Genomic DNA, 6587 nt, shown 5'->3' with positions numbered 1-6587 from the left:
AATAGTATAAATATTATGTTTTTAATGGTTAATGTCTTATTTTGGTGTAGGTATGGATTTCATGAAAAATCATAAAAGAAAACCTACTTTTGAAGGAACTTAATTTCGCTCGAGCGAAGTTATTGCAGTCCTAGAAAAGCAAGGAAAGTATAACTTTGCTTGAGCCAAGGTTGGGCAAGCTAAAGAAAGAAAGACTAAGTTTCTTGATCAAAAGAACTCGCTCAAGCGAGTGTTAGTTCGCTCAAGCGAACCAGATTTCCTAATTCTGAAGTAAGGTTTTGGAGTGAGTAAGGCGGCCCAGAATTCTTCAAAGTTAGAAAGGTTTTCGCTGGAGCGAAATGAATCTCGCTCAAGCGAAATTAAGACGACCGGAACTCTATAAATGGCCAGAACCTTCATTTTTTCGTGATCTCTCCCATTCTCTTCGAATTTCTCCCACTTTTGGCACCAAAACAGAGCTAGGGAGTTGGGCTTCATGGAGAAGAGGTCCCTTGGTCCACGATTGACAGATTGAAGCTCGAGAGCGTGGCGGCGACCACCGAAGGACCGTGACAACCTCTTGGAGGCGATGGAAAGCTTAGGAAAGCTTCTATCGCCGTGGACCCTTCGCTGTTCTTCTGGGTTTCATATCTTCTTCCTTATCCCTTGTACATGTTGTTTCTATTTTTGTATTTAGATTGTTGAACCTTGATTCTTTGATTTGTTGTAAACTCATTCATTGATGTATATGAAAATCTTTTATGCATGGTGTTTCTTTCTATGCTTTATGCTTCTAACCAATCAATTGATAGTCAAATGAGCTTCACTAATTTGTAAATAGATCGAGAGGTTGATATGAGTTGGTGACTGCTTAGATAAATGAAAGTAGAGCGCCTATGTTTTAGGTCACAACACCGTGTTAAAGTTTTACTTTCTTCGCTTCAAGTATCGATTGATTTACGTTAGATTTCTATGGACTAGCATGAGATCGGGAGATAATTACAGGACTGGTTCAAGAGAGAAACCACTTAGTGAACTAGTTGTCATAAAATGAGAATATCTTGGGTAGGAACAATAATGGATTTCCACGTGACAGGTGGGGTTCTGAGTTCTAACAGGAGTTTCCAGAGTGACAACGGAGATTTGCAAGCCTAGGGTTCCTTGTCTTAGGATGAATTGGTCAGTGGGAATGTCTTTGAGAGATAATTTGAGCGATAGTGTTCCTTTTGGTTTTCTAGATGGTAAGGGATTACGTCTAGGAATTCCAATTGATAGATGCACCTAGGCTAGGGATAGTTAGGTGGATAACTCTCGGCATCATAAGTGAAATGATGAGTGAATGCAAAGCATCATGGGGGAGTACTTTTTGTCCTTCAAATGATCAAGGCACATTTATTTAGTGCTTACATTTCCACTTGGCCAAATAGCCATACCCTTTTTATTAGGAAATCCATTGTTCAACCTCTTTGAGCCTTAAATTGAAAAATTCTTTCTTGTTTATAACCTTAAGCCTAAAAGCAATGATCTCACCTAAGCTTAATAGGTTAAGAGAGCATGTGTTCATATTATGGTTGTACTCAAGTTGGGAGGACCTATGGTTGTGTTTAAGTTGGGGGGAAATGCTATTATTTGGTTAAATTGTTCATATCTCAATCTCTTTTGTCCATGATCTCTTATATGTATATAGTGTGAATAATTGTGAAAAAAAAAATCATGGGGGAGTACTTTTTCATAGAACTGTGATTGATGAGCAACCTTGGACTAAATGCAAAGCATCATGGGGGAGTACTTTTTGTTATAACATGGTCTATGAAATATCAATTGAATTGCATGATATGAGTTAAAATGTGAATTGAATTGTTTGATTCCATGATTTAACATGTGTTTTCACTCAAAGATAGCATGATTTGATATGATTGTATAATTCACATGTAATTCATAGGCATAACATGAATTTTTTTAAAAATCAGGGACTGCCTTGAACCTAAGCCATGTGAGGGAGTGTGCCTATACAGTTGTGAGCTGAGAGAATCTTCACTGTTTTGCATGATTGATTTTGTTTGAGTCTCTGATTGTCATTGTTGTATGGAATTTCTTGGAAATGATCAAGGCATGTTCTTTCTTTAGTGCTTACATTTCCACTTGGCCAAATAGCCATACCCTTTTATTAGGAAATCCATTGTTCAATCCCTTTGAGCCTTAAATTGAAAAATTCTTTCTTGTTTATAACCTTAAGCCTAAAAGCAATGATCCCACCTAAGCGTAATAGGTTAAGAGAGCATGTGTTCATATTATTGTTGTACTCAAGTTGGGAGGAGCTATGGTTGTATTTAAGTTGGGGGGAAATGCTATTCTTTTGTTAAAATTTTCATATCTCAATCTCTTTTGTTCATGATCTCTTATATGTATATAATGTGAATAATTGTGAAAAAAAAAAACAGAGATTGAGAAAGAAAGAAAGGAAAAGGGCGAAAACAAAGGAAAACAAAATGGTGAATGGGAGAGTTGGTTAAAGCAAAAGAGTGATATTTATCAAGTATCCCAATTTCATTGATATGCACCTTTGTCTGAGGTTATTAATGATTTAATTCACTAAGAATGTGCAGTGGAGATCATTCATAACTTTTAGTGAGGTAATAAATGTGTAGATTTCTTAGCAAAATAGAGTCTTCTTCTTAGGATGACTTCAGATTACTCTGAATGTTCGTCATTCGGATTAGATTCACTTTTAGTGGTTGCTGCTATAATGATAATGCTCCCCGATGTTTATAGTCTTTTTTTTGCTTTGTTTGATTTCCTGTCTACACCTTTATTTAATTAAAAAAAAGTGAGACACCTTCTCTTAATATTCAATATAACCTAGCTTTCTAAGCGGCAGCGGCGGTTGTTCTGGCTAGCAACGGTGGTTGTCCTTGGTGGTGACGCCGTGGTGGTCCCTCTCCTAAACCTGCTATGGCGTACCTCTTCCTCTTTGTTCTATCCAAGAACATAGAGATGAGGTACGGTACCCATAGTGAGAGGATCGTGATGTGAGAATCTAGAGAGAATAAGAGCGTAACCGCTTAGAGAGAGAAAGTAACTGAATTTCAAGTTTGTATTTCTCAAATGAGCTAAGGGTCTCTTACAATTGGTAATCTCTCCCTATTTATAGTGTTCTATCCAAGAACATAGAATTTCAAGTTTGTTCTATCCAGCGCTAAAATCTAAAGTCTAAAAATGAAGATTAATGGCCAACATGGCTCGGTGAGTAAAGCTTTTAAAATCTGCATCTCAAACTTTTGTTGTGCTCCTCTTCTCCGGACGGTCTGAGTCCACAAGTGAGCTTGTGGTGATGGCATTTGGTCCGCTCGCCCCACCATAGCTATGCGCGTGGTCTGAATCGCGGCATTTTGACATGTGTCGAGCCTATGCCACGCGTCGCGCCCTGAAGTGGTGCTAGGGTCAGCGATTCCTCCGAATCCCAACTGCTATCTTTGAAACCTCCCTTCGAATCACGGTTGAGCCTGACAATTTGAATTTAAACCAATCAGCTTCAACCGTTGTAACTTTTCATTTAATGCGTCCTCTCCATTCACCAAAATCCCGCAACTGCCATCATATCATTTCCTGACGTCATGGGGCACGATTCCCCACTTTTCCTCCACGTTTCACAACAACCTCCCTTAGCTTTCCTTCACACGTTTCCTTCCAAACGACATTCCCCGTTTACAAAGGTGTTGTCCTACTCATCCTTCTAATCCTTTCACGATTAGAAACTTGCTTCCCGTTCCTTGCGCGAACCTTTTCCACAGTTCATTGCTTTAGTTTTTGCGACTTCCGGCGAACCTTCACAGCATCAGAGTAACCTTCACTTCCTGCACCCTTTTCATAATGACGCCAAAGCGCCAAACCAAGAACTCCAAGCGAAATGTCACTGACGCCACTCCTCTGCGGTGCGTTCCTCCTGCTGATCTGCCCCCCAAGGGGAAGCTCCGCTTGAAGAAAAAGACATCGTTGCCTTCCGAACGAGAACCTGGGAATCCTTGCCGATCCCCGCTGTTAGGGCCCTGCCTTCCGGGACGATTCCCAACCAACCATCCAGCTTGGACCAGTGGTCATCCATTTGCGAAATTTCTTCGGAATCCGACGGGTTTTGCCACGAGAAACCTCTGGACAACCTTATGACTTATGGCTTGTGCACAGCCGCCGAACGTCCTTGGCTCCGTCCTCAAGACAACCACGTTGGTGTTCCTCACTTCTTCTATGTGTATGGATACATGTTCACCAGTTTGGGAATTAGGTTTCCTTTTTCCCCCTTCATATGCTCCGTGCTTCATAGCATCAATGTCACTCCCAGCCAACTTCACCCCAACAGTTGGGCTTTCCTACGATGCTTTGAAATCCTTTGCGACGTGATTCAGCAAGAGCCTGAACCCACCCACTTCTTCTATTTCTATCACGTGTCTGCCCAGCCGTCGCCACCACGTAACTGGGTTTCCCTGGAAGCCAGACCCGGGCGTCAGCGCTTCAACCCTTTCTGGCCCAGCATTGCTGTCGACTTGGCTCGGAAGTTCTTCAGGGTCGTGGTGTCCCATGAGTATCCTGGGGTTTTTACCCATAGGGACGGCACTGCCCGATTCCCCCTTTACTGGACCCATGAGGTGCGCCAAGTGATTGATCCACCCGAAGATTCCTTAACTCCTGAGGACAAAACTGTCATCAGCTTCCTGGCTAGACTCCCCGTTTTGGACTGCACTCGCGTAATTGGTAAATATTTTTGCACTACCTACTCCGTGTTTCCCGCTTTCTGCTAGCTTACCCTTGCCGCTCTTTGCTTCAGGAAAAATACGCCAAGTCAGCGAGGGCCTTTTGACCGCCTTTGAGAAGAAAGGAAACGTCTCGTCCTCCCCCCCCCCCCCGAGTCAACCTGAAGGGCGACAAAACGTCCCTGTTAAAAGTGAGTGGGAAGAGGCCTCTCGGCGAGGAGACCTCTCGCCCATCCCCACACAGACCACACCCCGTGGCCGCTACATCGTCTTCCAGCGAGGAAAGAGCTCCTGTCATCTTAGCAGCCTTTCGCGGGCCTGAGGAGACTCCCAAGCCGAACCAACCCGGCGAGCCTTCACTGGCGACTCCGGTTTCCTCGCCTCGCGCCCGGGGTGATTCTGTCGATAAGCCTCCCCTCAGTGCGAAAGTAATCCTAGCGCCTCCTGGTCAAAACTTAATGCCATCTGCTAGTGCTTCACCGCCCAATCATAGCCCCGCCCCGCCCCAGGGCTTTGCAAATCGAGAGCCTCCATATTCCTCGTCCCTGACGCCAGCGCAAGTTGCGAGGATGGACTGTAAGACCCAAGATTTTAGAATTAAATAAATAAATAATTTCCAGCTCACGCATAGGATTCTGTGTAAGCGTGAGAGGAACTTGACTTTCTTTTGATGGTTGGATTAATATTATGAAGAAGAAAGTTCAGGAAATGACTAAGAATAGTAGTATAGTCGATATAGTTATAGAACAAGTAGTATTCGCTTATACCTAGGACGAGAGCGTCAGTAAACGACTAATTTGCACTTAAAGACACGATGGAATCTAATTCAAAAAATCTTCAGAGAAATGTTAGAACTTCTCTTAATCCTTCCATGACAAGCGTTTCGATATGAAACCCTGGAATGTACGAACGTCCGATTCTAGTTCTCGGAGGTTTGCCGAAACTAAAACCCTGATAGCTCAAGAAACCTAAAATAAATGGTTGATGGAGACTTTTTCTATTCGGAGCTTCAAACGAAGATTCCACACGCGTACACCTATTTCTTTCGAGCTTTCCAATCTTTCTTCAGAAAGAAGTTTTCTCATCCGACATCAACTGCAAAAAGTAGTTTTTCGGGTAAAATAGATTTACACGACTTTGGATTGTTTGCCTTAATTCCAAGAAACCTGGTTTGAGTTCTGGAATTCTTTCGCCGGATTCTATCTTATAATTCACAGAGGAATGTGCAGGAAAAATTGGAATCGCGAAATATTTTTTTTCCCGCGTTTTCCATTTTCTATAAATAGCTTGAAAAATGAAAAAAACAAAAACAAAAACATCACCACCAACACACACACACGGCCGTGAGCAAGGAGGAGGAGAGGGGGAGAAGTGATTTTCACCGATTCTTGTATGATCGTCGCACAGTTCGTTGCTACACGTAGGCCTCAAGGTACTGATGCTTTTCCTTACCTCTGATCGTAAATTCTGTCGCTTTTCTCTATGTCTTTCTGTGCTCAAAGTTTTGAACTTTTTGTAAAACTGTCCAAATAACTCGATCTCTCTATCTAAACTTATTCCCTGCATGCCCAAGAGCATGTTTAGCGGATTACATTTCGCCGAATCTCGCTGAATTGCCGCCGAGTTTCAATTCTGCTCAAAAAACCCATTTTTGACCAAAGCTTCGCCCTTTAGACTTAAAACTCTCGACTGAGCTTAGCGTTAGTAGGATTAGTCGTCATAATCGTCGTTGGTATCGATCCCATCTAATTTGTTTTTCGAAATTCTGATTTTGAGTTTTCGAGCTAAAAATCTTGACCAAAATACCCCTGTTCTATTTTTCGATCCGATAATTTTTCTGAGAGTTTCCCTGGCCTAGATATC

The sequence above is a fragment of the Lotus japonicus genome, chromosome 1 (genome assembly GCF_012489685.1).
Source record: "Lotus japonicus ecotype B-129 chromosome 1, LjGifu_v1.2".
In the NCBI taxonomy this organism is placed as follows: Eukaryota; Viridiplantae; Streptophyta; class Magnoliopsida; order Fabales; family Fabaceae; genus Lotus; species Lotus japonicus.
The sequence above is the reverse complement of the archived record's forward strand: the minus strand, read 5'-3'. Positions refer to the sequence as shown.